Raw genomic sequence first — 14,229 nt, forward strand, 5'->3', positions numbered from 1 at the left:
ACCTGGATTCAGAGACTGTTGAAGTGGTAATCTCACTTTTAACACCAGTAGCTCCTTCTGCCAGTGTAGAAAGAATATCATCTTCCTTTGGACTAATTCATTCCAAATTGAGAAATCGTTTGGGACCTGAAAAAGCAGGAAAGCTTGCTTTTCTCTTCCAGATTATGAACAAACAGGAAAATGAAGGTGAAGACGACCGAGTTAGCTGCAGAAGCCAATATTTTAAATTTCTCATGTTGACCTGGATGACAAAAACCTGCTTGTTTTGTTAAAATATTATATGTTTGCTGTTGAAGAAAAAATCCAGAATACATAACGTTGTTGTTCTAGTTAAATAAAACAATTTAAATGTCTGTCTGGTGGTGATCTCCTCCTAATACAGCACGGCAAGAAAATCCTCCAAATATTAATGATTAATTTGTTGAATTGGAGATCGTTCACCTCCCAATGACTTCATAAATATCTGCTTCAATTAAATGAAATGGCAAATGAAATAACCAAACAATCATTCATTTTTTGATATAGCTGTAAAACTAATCTGAAAAGTTTTCAAAATAAATCACTTTAAAAATGTATAGTGTGTACCTTCTAAAAATGAAACCTACAGCTATCTCTGAGTTGTGAAGAATATGTATTATGGTTATAACAACCAACAAGAATGCACTTTTATGTAGAAATCCATGATTAAATCGAGGCTTCCTGACTAATGATTTAAATTAATTTGATTTAAATCAAATCCACCCTGAGACATACCCTCAGACTCCAAATATATCAGAAAAGTCTCTTTTGTCTGCAGCAGGCTGCATAGCAGCTAGGCATTTCATGTTAGTGCCTGCACTCACTGAAGTGTTACAGTACGTCTTTATTATGGCAAGACAGTGTGGGTTCCCTGCCCAGACTTTGTTCCCAAGAGGAAAAGAAATTGCTGTAAGGAGCTTCTGTTTTGCTGGCTCTTCAAAATTCTGGAGATGCTTCCCAGAAATGGAAGGACACTGAGAAGTGTAAGGGGGCTGATAATTTCAAGAGTCTCTTTAAAAAAAGGAAAAAAGTAATAGATGATCTAAGTATTTTCTGCAGAGGACGAGAAAAAAGACAGGGTGACAATAATAAGAAATTATTGCAATTGTAAGAACCACCGTAGCCTTAAGTCTCAGAATTGTTTTAAGGAGGTATCAGAGATAGTCACTTTTTACTGAAAATAAGGGGGACAATGTATTCGCCCTTCACTCAGCGCTTGAATCCTCCTTCTTGGAAATGTTGACTAGTCCTGTTTCAATGCGTTCTGTTCCACGTCTCGTGGATAAACCATAGAAACTACCGGTGATGCTGTTTTCTTATGTGGCATTTCTCCTGCAGTGGATGTAGTTGTTTTCTGAAATCACATTAGATCTTCCTTATCCACTGAAGACAACGTTATTCCCAATGGGCAATTAAGAAGCCTTTTCATCTAGAAGAAGCCCCAATTAGTTATTTTCTGTTTATGCACTCTACTCCTTCAGGGCTATATTAGTATGGCTCGGTGAAGATCAGGCAGCTAAAAAAACAATTAAAAAAAATTGTGTACTAGATCTGTTCATGAAATTTAATCTAGGACTCATGGCAACTAAATATGAAAGAGCAAGATATCTTTCCACACACCAGTAAGAGAGCTATATCTGTTGATCACTTCTCAGTTGAAATTAGGATTTTTTTTCTGTTATTCTGTACCTTTTAAGTCAGACTGGTTCTTTGAGACTCTCTTGGTCAATCAAGTCTTAAAGCAGTTTGCAGAGCCTCTGCCTCCTTTTTCATTTAAATAAAAAAATCATACGATAATTCTTCTAAGGCTTGCTGCAAAGCTTTTGAAATCAATAAAAGTTGTTCCATTGGTTTCACTGAGCTTTGGTCAAAGTTTCTAGACAGTTTCCTTAGGACAATTCCAGATATACATTGCTTCACTTTAAAATGTAAAGAGGATAAGTATCAGGTCTTTCATAACTTCTATGGAAGAAGTAAATGCTTCAAGGTTATACAAAATCTTTCGCAGCTCATTCTGATTCTCTGAGAGACAGGGTAGGCGAGGTAATATCTGTGATAGCCTGGGACCGACACTGTGGCAACTATGTGGCATATTCTAATATTTGACCTTTCCAATCCAGGACTAAATGGAAAGAAAAAGGCTGCTAAAATTTGAAATAATTGCATTATGTGAACCACAGATCAAAGGGACCTGTTGATAGTATTTGGGGTTGGTATTTTTATTATCTTAGTTTTATTACTTGATTTTGACTACATTAAAAGTCAAATTAACACAAAGAATTAGAGGAAAAGGCCTTCCCCAATTCATCATAGTCAAGTATCTCTATTCCCACTCATAAAAGAAGTCCATCATTTTCACTACTGTCTCTCTCCAGTCATCAATAGGAACTACCAAGTCAGTTCTACTTAAATACTCCTTGATTTGTGTCTGTGTCTTCTAATCCAGTGTTTTTCAAAGTTCGGGTTGCAACCCAGTATGCATGTCAGGCACTGGGTCACTGTGGTCAGCACCGCCGACAGGGACGTTTAAAGTCCCATCGGCGGTGCTGACCAGCTAAGGCAGGCTAGTGCCTTCCTGCTCCGACACTGCGCTGCGCCCCGGAAGCAGCCAGAAGTGGGTCCGGCTTCTAGGCAGGGGGGCCACGGGGCTCCATGCGCTTTCCCCACCCCGAGCACTGGCTCTGCACCCAGTCAATGGGAGCTGGGGGGGGAGGAGGGAGAGGTGCGTGCGTGCGAGCGAGAGCCGTGCGGAGCTGCTTACACACCTCCCCCTAAGAGCTGGACCTGCTGCTGGCTGCTTCCAGGACTCAGTGCAGACCGTGGTTCCAGGACAGACGGGAAGCCTGACTCTGCACCCAGGCTGTGCTGCTGATCGGGAGCCACCAGAAGTAAGTCCATGCCCCAATCCCGTGCCCCAGCCCTGAGCACCTCTAAACCCAGAACCTCTTCGTACACCCCAAACCCGTCATCCCCAGCCCCACCCCAGAGCCTGCACCCCCAGCCCAGAGCCCTGACCCCCTTCCATGCCGCACCCGCCCCCTGCCTCAGCCCTGAGCCCCCCTCACACTCAGAGCCCCTCCTGCACCCCAAACTCCTCATCCCCAGCCCACCTCAGAGCCTGCACCCCCAGCCCAGAGCCCTACCCCTTCCACACCCCAATCCCCTGCATCAGCCCAGAGCCCCCTCCCACACCCTGAACCCCTCATTCCTGGTCCCACCCCGCAGCCCTCACCCCCGCACCCCAACCCTCTGCCTCAGCCCTGAGCCCCTCCCACACCCCAAACTCCTCATCCCCAGCTCTGTTGGATCACGGGCATCAACAATTTTCTTCAACTGGGTCCCCTGAAAAAAAGTTTGAAAACCACTGTTCTAATCCACTGTTCTTAAAATAGAGAGGGTACAAAGCCACAGTGGTAGAACTAATTAGTAGTAATATATGTATATATCATATGGAATAAAGCAAAACCAGAATTCTAGAACAAAGAGGAAATTCTGCAGCAAAAAAGATACACACATAGCAACATTCCAGATTAACGGTAAATGTGCAGGTTTGGTTCTGTCTAGTTTTCTGTTTTGGTTTTGAACAGAAACTGACTATACAAATGTTAACATGTTTGGGAATGGCTGAATAACAACCAAAATAATTAGACAGCTCACTGCTCAAATAGCAGTGAGCCATTGAATGTCATTATTTTGGGGTAATAAAGGTGAGGTTCTGTGGGTGATTAAGGTGTCAGAAGAACAGGTGCTGAACCAAACAGATAAATGAAAGAGGAACAAGTCACCAGGACCAGACGGTATACATCTAAACATTCCGAAAGTATTTAGGAATGAAGTGGCTCAACTGCTAATGATAATATGCAATCTCATTAAAATTAGCTACTGGAGGACTAGAGCAAGCATTGTACCTACTTTAAAAACAAGTGCAAGGGGTAACCCTGCAATTATAATTCAATAAACTTTTCTTCATGCCCATCTAAGTTGGTTAAAATGGTAAGTAAAAATAGAACTATAAAACCACCTAGATGAACACGATATGACAGGGACAAACCAGCATGGTTTCTGTTGAAAAGTCGTCTCTCTGAAACAGACATCAGTGGGATTACTCATGTGCTTAAATTAAGCATGGATTTAAGTGCTTTGTTGGTTGGGGGCCAATATGCTCAGAACATTGCAGGGTCAAGCCCTTTAGAGAAGTGATGAATGAGAGGGACATGCAAGAGGAATACCAAATAACGAATGGTACGGTGAAGGTAAATTGGACATTTTTATTTGCCCTCTGGGACTTCCAATTAAACTGAAAAACAGCAAATTTAAAATTGATAAAAGGAAAGTTTTTACACAGTGCATAATTAACCTGTGGAAGTCATTGCTGCCAAGGTACCATTACGTCCAAAAACCTAGTCAGATCAAAAAGGGATTAAAAACATTTATGTAGATAATGAGAGCATCCACACTTATATCAAATAGAATAAAAAAAATAAGAAATATAAGCTCTTCTGTTTCAGGGCATAAACTATCCACTCACTCCCTGAGGTTAGAAGGAAAATTCCCCTATTGTACATTAATCCCTAATTTTCAGATAACGTTTTATTTATCTTCCTCTGAAGTATCTGGAGCTGTTAGTAAGAGACAGGATACTGGTTGAGATGGACCACTTTTCTGATCCATTATATCAGTTCTAATGTTCTTGAGTAGTCTGACCACAATGATATACTTTTTCTCAAAAACAACAGTGGTGAATCAATCCTGAATTTTCTATATAACTTGATTTGTATTGAGTTACTTGCAAGTAAAAATAAAAAACAGAGTCCATGCACAAAATTACATAATTCCCAAGAGAGAGAAGGCAGGTGATATCTTTTATTGGAACAACTTCTGTTGGTGAAAGAGACAAGCCTTCGAGCACACACAGAGCTCTTCTTCCTGTCTGGGATAGGTATTCAGAATGTCACAGCTAAATACAAGGGAGGAACTGATAAGGAGTTATCACAAGATATCATTTAGAGTGAAGTGGGCAATTTACAATAATAGAATAAAGAAGAGTTAATAGGATACAGTTTGTTGTAATGAGTCATAAATCCAGTGACTAAAGTCCATATTTTTTAGCGTCTAGCAGAATTATGAATGTAAGTTCCCAGGCTCGTCTTTTGAAGGTGTTGTGCAGGTTTCCTTTGAGGAGGAGGACTGAGAGGACACATATGGCGTGATCATTTTGTGAAAATAGTTTTTGTCTGTTATCATGTTTCTATGTGAGTTGGAGAGTGTAGTGATTGCTTTCCCCTTCAAAAAACAAGCCTGAGAACTTACATTCATAATTCTGTTAGACACTAAAAATCATGGACTTAATAAAAACACTGGATTTTGAAAGGTGTGTTGTGGGGTGTATTTATCATCTTAGCAGTGGCACATATGTCTGCAGGTTTTGCACCTCTTATTATGGCAGCGGCTAGTGCTGCTTTGAGTTGATGTGTCCTGGTTTGTGGGGAGTTTGCTTCTGTTGATGAGCTTTCGAGGTTAGAGGATTGTTTGGAGACTAGAAGAGGCTGTTCAGGAAAAACTTATTCCAGGATGTGGTCCCCATCAAGTATGGGTTGTAATTGTTTAATGATTCTCCATGTGGGCTCCAGTGTGGGGTGGTAGGTGACAACTAGGGGTGTACGGTCAGAGGGCTTTTTTTTTCTTCCTGCATTGAAGCAGGTTCTCCCGACATATTTGGGGGTCCTGCTCCATGATGTGATCTATTTTGCTGGTGGAGTGTCCTTGTTTTGGTGAAGGCGTTTTAAAGTGCATTAAGGTGTATATCCTGGACTTTCTCCTTGGAACTTGTGGTATGTGAGTGCCTGATAACCGATTTCTTGTTAAAAACAACGAGGAATCTTTGTGGCACCTTAGAGACTAACAAATTTATTTGGGCATAAGCTTTCGTGGGCTAAAACCCACTTCGTCAGATGAAAGCTTATGCCCAAATAAATTTGTTAGTCTCTAAGGTGCCAAAAAGACTCCTCATTGTTTTTGCTGATACAGACTAACATGGCTACCCCTCTGAAACCTGTCACCATGCAAGATTTCTTGGTGTGTTTGAGGTGGCTGCTAGACCTGTGAAGGTAAGTATGGCGATCTGTGGTTTTCTTATATACAGTTATCTATAGGGTTGCACTGTTGAAGCTGATCATGGTGTCCAGGAAGTTCATGCCAGTGTGGGATGTTCTAGAGAGAGTTTGATTGATGGGTGATGGTGGTGGTTGAAGTTGTGGTGCACTCTCCTGCTAACAAAGCTAATGCCGCTCATGGGGCAAAAGTGCCGACAAAATACTGACAGAGAGCGTTTACACGCCTTGTCACTAAAAGCTGTGTAGTGTAGACAAGCCCCCAGGCCAGGTCTACACTATAAACTTATTTCAGTACAGCTACGTTGCTCAGGGGTGTGAAAAATCCACTCTCCCTCAGGGACATAGTTATACCAACCTAATGCCAGCAGTAAACGGTGCTATGTCGATGGGGGAACCTCTGCTATCGACATAGCTACTGCTTCTCTGGGAGGTGGATTAAGTATGCCGACCGGAGAAGCTGTCTCATCCTAATGGCATCTTTACTAAAGCGCTGTACATGAAGACAAGCCCTGAGTACATTCACCGGACCTGAAGAAGAGCTCTGTGAAAGCTCAAAAGCTTGTCTGTTTCACCAACAGAAGTTGGTCCAATAAAAGATATTACCTTGTCTCTCCAATATCCTGGTACCAGCATGGCTACAACACTGCAAACATTCGCAGAAAGAAAAGGAGTACTTGTGGCACCTTAGAGACTAACCAATTTATTTGAGCATAAGCTTTCGTGAGCTACAGCTCACTTCATCGGATGCATGCTGTGGAAAGTGTAGAAGATCTTTTTATACACACAAAGCATGAAAAAATACCAAACATTATTACCAAGCATGAGAAATGAAAAAAAGGCAAACGTTATTACCAAGGGCTAATCCCTTAAACATCTATTTCTTCATTTCCTAGCTGGCAGTACAGCTGTATAACATACACTGAATATATGGTTTACTACTTACTGGTTTGGTTTGTACCATCAGACAAACATCTTTAAAGTGGTCTTTTATGACATAACTTAAAGGAAAAACAGCCCCACTGCCCTTTGATGTCCTACTGTTTCCTAAAACATGAATCACTGCATGTTGATAGGAAAGTCTAACCACCAAGCCTGCAAAAAGAGAAAAACTGGCTTGAGTCTCATTTCCATCTGATTTGGCTTCAGTACATGTGAGACTGCTGAAGTCTCACTGATTAATTTATGAATTTCTTATCACAGTTAGGTTACACTTAAGCAGACTGTAATAGACCCATTAACTTCAGCAATGTAGAGTACCAGCCAGGAAATACATGAAATGCATTAGAGATATGTTCAAACAGAGTATGTCTTTGATTATTTTAATATTTAATATACAACAGTCACCACAATTACAAATAACTGTGGGCTTAACATATAAGGGAGAAATAACTCGGAAAGCTCGCTTGTAATAACAGAAAGTGCTGCCTTGATACGTTACTCCTAGCACTTAGTTTTAAAAGGAGATAAACATTTTTTTAAAAAGAGGCAGACCATATTTTTGAAGCAGGTTAGTTTCTGGAAAGAAGGCATGACATAAAAACAAACTGTCATACCCCTAAAATAATATTAGGAATTAATGAAATTTCACTGTTACGGAATGGCAGATGCTGAACTGCTTTGAAACCACTTCATGCCCTGACTTTCTTTCTGGTTTGTGTGGGGCACCTGTGAGATCAAGGGATAAATGACAAGAATCTTCTTTATAAACAGAATCTGCAGCTTCATACGAAGATGTGCTAATGGCTGCTTCCTGAGTGCATAGGTAGGAAACTCAGTGTGTTTTTACGGCCCTTGACCATATATCAGAGATGGTCATCCGCTACCAAAGTTTAAAGGACAAAAGGGCAATTCAGCACAGAACAAATTAGTGACTGGTAATAGGAGTAGGTCAAAAAGCAAGATGTACTGAAATGGAATGGGATATAATAGTGCTGATTTGTGTTTTTCAGTTTTTGAATATTTTCTCCATAATTGCCTAATTTCCAGTTTGCAACAGGAATCATTAATGCCAACCTGCTAAAATTAATTGGGTTTGCTGCAGAATTCAGGGCAGCCCCTCTTACTGACTGCTGGGGGAGAGGGTGGAGCAGTAGTGGGTGTGAGTGGAAAACAAAGCAGGATACTGACTCTGGGAGCAAGTAGCTGTGGGTGGAGTCAGGAATGTGAAAGTTGGGTTTGCCATAAAGACAGCTCTTGGCATGTTCAACTTCCAGCCTTTTATCTTGAGGACATGAGGAGTGACAGCCTGTGAGATTCAGGGCTCAAGGTCCGGATGACTGTTCTAATTGCACGGGCAGCAATACTGGGGCTCGGGGTGACTATATATCCCTGAGAACGGTGTACCTCTGTTTTCAGGACCTGTCCTAGTTAGGTTTTTTTTAAAAACAAAATAAAACAAAAAAGGTGGTTGGCACTGTTCTTTCGTAAACTGTGTGCCTGATGCACCTGCAGGCCAGCTCAGTCGATGAAATTGATGACAGGCTAGCTGAGCGCATTTGTACCACAAGGACCAGTCCCTCACGGTTTATTGCATATTGCCCTCTTGCCTTGCCCTGCCCTGCCCTCCTTGGCCCCACATGTCCTCCCAGCCAATACAAGCTTGCCTGCCCCATCAATTGCCAAAACTGTCCTGTGCACATTTCTCTGATATCTTACCACAACCATTCCCTATGCTGCCCTTTTCCAGGGGATAGCTTTCCTTATTTTCTTAGTGTGAGGATCTGTTCATCCTACTCAGGGCAAGCCCACTACAAACAGATAGAACTCCTCCTTTTGACAAACAGAATATCAGAGATGCAGGCAGGAAAACATGAGGACAGTTGATTATAGAAAAATAACAGGGTTTTTGCAGGAGAATATCTGCAGCTGCTTCCGTAAATGGCAGATTCCAAAGCCAGTACAGCCGCTGTAGAATTGCAGAATTCGGGTCCCTGCATAAAGGTAAGGTGGTTGGCCCTTTGGATAGAACCATCTTTTCTCGCTAAAATGTCTCCCTCATTGTGATTTGAAACCAGGCACTCAATTGACCTAGATCAATGTAAGGACTTTCAGTTCTCTGAACACAATTTTTGTCCTCCTAGGAAGGACCAAAAAGAGGGATAAAATCTCTAATACGATTTTAGACGTATTTATGTACTTCTGAGACTTGCAGAAGTGAAGCTGATTCTGTTTAAGAATTTAAATCCATTTAATAAGAGGCATGATTCTGTCTTTGGAAGAAAGAGATTTGCAGATCTATACTTTGGTCATCTTTGCATTGTTTTTTCTAAACGTTTCATGTAGGGAACCTTTTTGTCTGTAAATATGGCCTTTTGACGTTATGTCCTGAGAGCTGTGGTTCCTTCCTAATTCTCACTTTCTCTTTTGTGTGTGTTTGTGGGGCTGGGGTTGGGTAGGAGGAAGGACTGCTAAGAAAAAGTCTTCATTTTAGACCAGTGGACTTTTTACAGGAAATCAGATGATTGTATCCAGTATTTTAGACACTCTATTACATTGTACATACAGTTTCTTAGTAGTAATCTAATTTTGATGAGTTATTTACACGATACCTATCATTGTGGTATCTTAGCCTATCCAGTAGAAAGCACTTTCATCACATATTGCAATGTAGCCACATAAACACTTTTTTTAAAAATAAATCCATGTGATGTACTCTGATGCTTCCTGCAGCACCCAGGGCTGTGACTCACCTTGTTGCTACCTGCCTCCAGGGTGAGGGAGTCTTGCCTGTGCTGGCAGGGTGTTAGCTCCCTAACACAACCAGCCTGTCAGCCACTTAAGCACTCTCCTCTGGGCTATACAAGCCCTGCCTTTGCCCTGAACATTTACAGTAAATGCGTCCCAGCCCCGGAATCCCTCCAGCCCCGATCACTAGATATCCACAGAAATCCCAGATCCTCTTCCCAAAGGAAAAGTGTACCCCAGTTAACCAGTGTTATCTTAGCCCACCCAGCATTTGAGTTCAGTGATAAGTAAATTTCCCTTTCTTTTACTAAGAAAGAAAAGAGATTCAAACAGAATTAGGTGTGAGTGATAGAAACAAAACGTTACATGTAAAACAAAATCATAAGATATTAACTGGGGCATACACTTACCAGAAGTTACCTTTCCTATCCAATTAGAGAGATTCTCACCCCAAAGTTCAGTCTTTTGCAGCAGATGCTGGCCCCAAGGAGCCAGGACCATATCTTTCATGAAGCATCCCTGCTCATCAAGGTGCCTCCTCAATGAATGGGTACAGAGTCTTTCTCCACCCTCCATACTAAATTGGTCTTTTGTCTTTATTCACAGACAGGGCTATCCCTTTGCTGTCCAATCATTTCTTTTCACTGCCAGGTGGTTTTGATGTTTATAGTTTATTTTTGATGATTTTCCATTGATTTTTCTGGGTTGTTGCAACAATGAACAATTGAGCAATTAGATAATTGGCTAGCCGGGGAGAAGTGACAGCTCTCTCACACTTGAATGGGCCATTACAGAGACACATGGTTCTCTGGTGACTCATTTTCACTCTAAGACCAGAAGGGCATAATTGTCAATACATTTATATTATTCCTTAAATATTATCTGTACACACATCAATGATTATGAGAATCAATAAGTTCCAAGCTTTCAGTGAAGACCTCACATGCTAATCTTTAGGGATAAATACCATGAAAAGGGTGAATTAGGTGTAGTAAGTTTGTCAATTGTGTGATAGGCGAACCCTTTGCCAGTTGACAACAATTTGCCACTGTGTCACATTTACCAATCCGCACTTTAAAGACAAAAGCCAACGTTTTCAGAAGCATGTGTCTAAAGTCAGATACCAAAGGACCCATAGGCTAATTTTCAGTAGTGTTGAGCACCCTCAACTTCCACTGAAGTCAGAGAGAGCTGCGGATGCTCAGCATTGCTGAAAATTAGGCTGCTTGTGTTTAAGTCCTTAAATATTGATTCAGATGCTAACTTTGGGTACCCAGATTTGAAAATTTTTGCCAAAATGCATAATTTCTATATATAATTGTCTTGATAATGAAGTATATGAAACAGCAAACCACATGAAAATCTACTTACTTTGTCTCTTACTCCTCTGTCTTTAAATTACATCAGAAATGAACTGAGGCAGAATCCTTCCTTCCCTTTCCAATTTTTCTTCTTCATTTACCTGGGTATAACAGGAACAAGCAGCAACATTTTCCTAGTCCCACAAGGTCCAATGCTCCAGTTCTTCAATGCATTGTAGTGCATAGTGCAGAAAGCATAAAAATGTCTCTGAAACTAAGCACTTTTGAGGTGTGGGGGATATTTCATTGCTTTCAGATGTGCTTGGAATCCCCTTTTAATGCTCCCTGAGGTATCAGAGCATATTTTTATAAAGACAGGGTTGTTTTTCATGTTTAATTGCATAGTGGTTAGTTTATTTATTTCCCTCCTCCCAGACTCTAACAACTCCAGTGTCTTTTCTACTTACAAGAACCTCTAGAACTAGAGCTGGTTAAACATGTCAAATTCTGAACAATTGAGAGGAATAAAAGACAATTTCTGTGAAATATTTTCACATTTTTTGACCAGCTCTATCTAGAATACAAATATTTTTGCCCTCCACAGTTTTCTACTTATATGACTTGCAAATTATGAGATGACTGACATTTGTTTATAATGTCTTTATATTTATACAAAGAATAAAAAGAGTTGTCTAATTAATGCTCTAGGCATCCTTGCCACAAACTACAAAACCAAATAAAATTAAACTGTCTGCAAAACACCAGACTCCCTTCCCCCACCCACAAATCTGACTGATCTTTATAACTGAAGATTCCTTGAGATGCGCAGTATCTGAACCAGAATTTTGACGAGGCAGAATCCCTCCTACTTGCCTCATTATGTTTAAGGAGGACCATGTAGCAGGGACTCAAGATTATTATTAGAAGCAGCCTCAAATATACTGTCAACGGAAGATAGTGTTTTGCAATTGATTCTCCTTTGAATGGAGGGGATTGCAGATTGTATTTGTTCCTACTCTATATCAGTGGTGAAAAGGTGACTCTCGTGGTAAAGTGAAGTAGGTTGGTTGCTTAAAGTAAATTTTCAAGAAGAGACTGTGGACATTTGTATCCAATAAAGAGCAAAATATGTGCAATTCATTAAATACTATTGGGGCACTATCGCTATGGGAAGTTGGTTATCCAGCTAGCTTCTTTCGCAAGTTTATGCACAGTTCATGCTGTTTTTCTCTTCAGTGTAGCCAGTTGCTGGGTACAGTTAGAGAAGGGATAGATTCTGATCTCAGCTGTGTGTGCAATTTGATTGTTACTTGAGACTAGTGTAACTGAGATCAAAATCTATCCTGGAGGGTGTTGTCAGCAGTGAAAGTGGAGTGTGTGGTTTGTGTGTGTGGTTTGTTTGTTTGGGGTTTTTTTGGTTGGTTAATTGATCATTTTACAGTCTACTTAATCGGAGCTTTAAACTCTACTTGCTCATGGGAAGCAGGAGGCCATCAATTTCTGCAGAATCGAAGTTTTCATTTTATATATATTTAACCCTTAGGGACATAAAGATAACTTTCCAAACATGAACCAAATATAGCTGATGCACTACCCTCTTCCAAAGTCTACAGGTAGAAAACTCCAGTGCCACAGTTGCTGCTCACAGCTTTTACATTTGCAGCAGGTAGAAAGCTGGGGGATGGGTACAGTAGCTGAGAGACATCCCCAATTCCCATTGGAGGTTCTGGGGTGGGAGAGAACCAGTGAGAGAGAACACTCCTATCTTCAAGCAGTGTGGGGAGGTTTAAGTGTAAAGCTTCAAATTTATCAGGCACCTTCTAGAGGGAGACCTCTATAAAATATGAAGCCCCTGAGCGGAGTCCAGGAGTGGCACCCAGTTACCAGTTTCAGCAGCCTCCTCTTTTCCCAGCTGCGCAGAAACTGGGATGGAGGCAGACTTTTGACTTAGGTGTTGCCTCCAGACAGTGGGGCTCCCAATTTTTGTATCTATGTCTAGTAGATTTAGTCCTCCCACTCTAAGTGTTTGCTGAAGTTTCCAAGCTGTGTGTGTCAGTATCTGGATGGGCTGTGAGTAGGTGCCTGTAGGTAGGTGGGAGAGAGGAGATGCATTAAAAAACAGAACCACAGTATAGAGAGAAATTTTCAGGGAGGTGGGAAAAGAAAGAGAAAATGGATAGGAGGAGGTAGAGAACACAATGTTAGGATGTAGTAAGAACAGCAGATCAAATATTACTCTGTGAAAGTATCTTTTGACAAATTTCACTGGTCACTGAACAGTTTATCTAATAAATACATTTTTTTTGTGGTTGTGAATGAGCCAGCTGCCTACAAGCACCTCACCCCCTCCATGGCCTGACATCATTCTTCAGGCACTTCAGTTTCCCTCTTCTTCAGCTCAAGGCTCCTTAAACTATCCTTAAATCAAACGATCAGATGAGCTCTTCCCTGGTTCATCAACACCTCACCGTGGGGGGTTAGTTTATTAACATCAAACCATTCCCAAAATAAAGTTTTCAGAATCCCCCTCAAGTCCATACTTCCAGTCTTTCCCACAGGTGGGCTCCCAAGCCTTCCCTGACTGAAGTTTTTTCCCAAAAAAGTCAGGGTTCCTTGTGGCACTTACTTTCCCCAAAAGTATCTCACTCCCTCTTACTCTTCCTAAGCGTGCCCCTCTCTCTGTAACTTTCTGCTGCTCTTTATAGAGGAATCAGCTCCTCCATCCCCAGCTGGTTCTATTAATATAACCCCACACCCCATCCCAGATGTTGTAGGTAGGGCTAATTGGACAGGCCTGGCTAGGTCGTCACCTACTACACACCTTTCCTGCCTTGAAACCTTGCTTGGATCCTAGATAAGTTCTACAATGTTTGTTTCTTCTTTTGCCCCTTGCTAGTCTGTTGTTCAAGCGTGAATGATGGGGGGGTGGAGGGGGAGGTAGGACAAAGCAGCTGTACCACACTGTACCTCATGATTCAGGTCAGGACCGTTAGAGTGGAGAATTGTAGAGAACTACACAGTTTTTAATATTACTTATTTTGAGTAACTGTCTCTGATTGCTTATTGAGTTGGCATGGAAACTGAAGTACCACTCATGTTTTTTAAAAGGATAG

General features: G+C 41.2%; 1 protein-coding gene across 6 annotated transcripts in view; it reads left to right on the top strand.

The window, feature by feature from the left end:
- RAP1GDS1 (Rap1 GTPase-GDP dissociation stimulator 1) overlaps positions 1 to 14,229 on the top strand; it is a 159,924-nt gene that overhangs the window by 35,128 nt on the left and 110,567 nt on the right. The window lies entirely within an intron of this gene.

This window comes from Eretmochelys imbricata, chromosome 4 (genome assembly GCF_965152235.1).
Source record: "Eretmochelys imbricata isolate rEreImb1 chromosome 4, rEreImb1.hap1, whole genome shotgun sequence".
In the NCBI taxonomy this organism is placed as follows: Eukaryota; Metazoa; Chordata; order Testudines; family Cheloniidae; genus Eretmochelys; species Eretmochelys imbricata.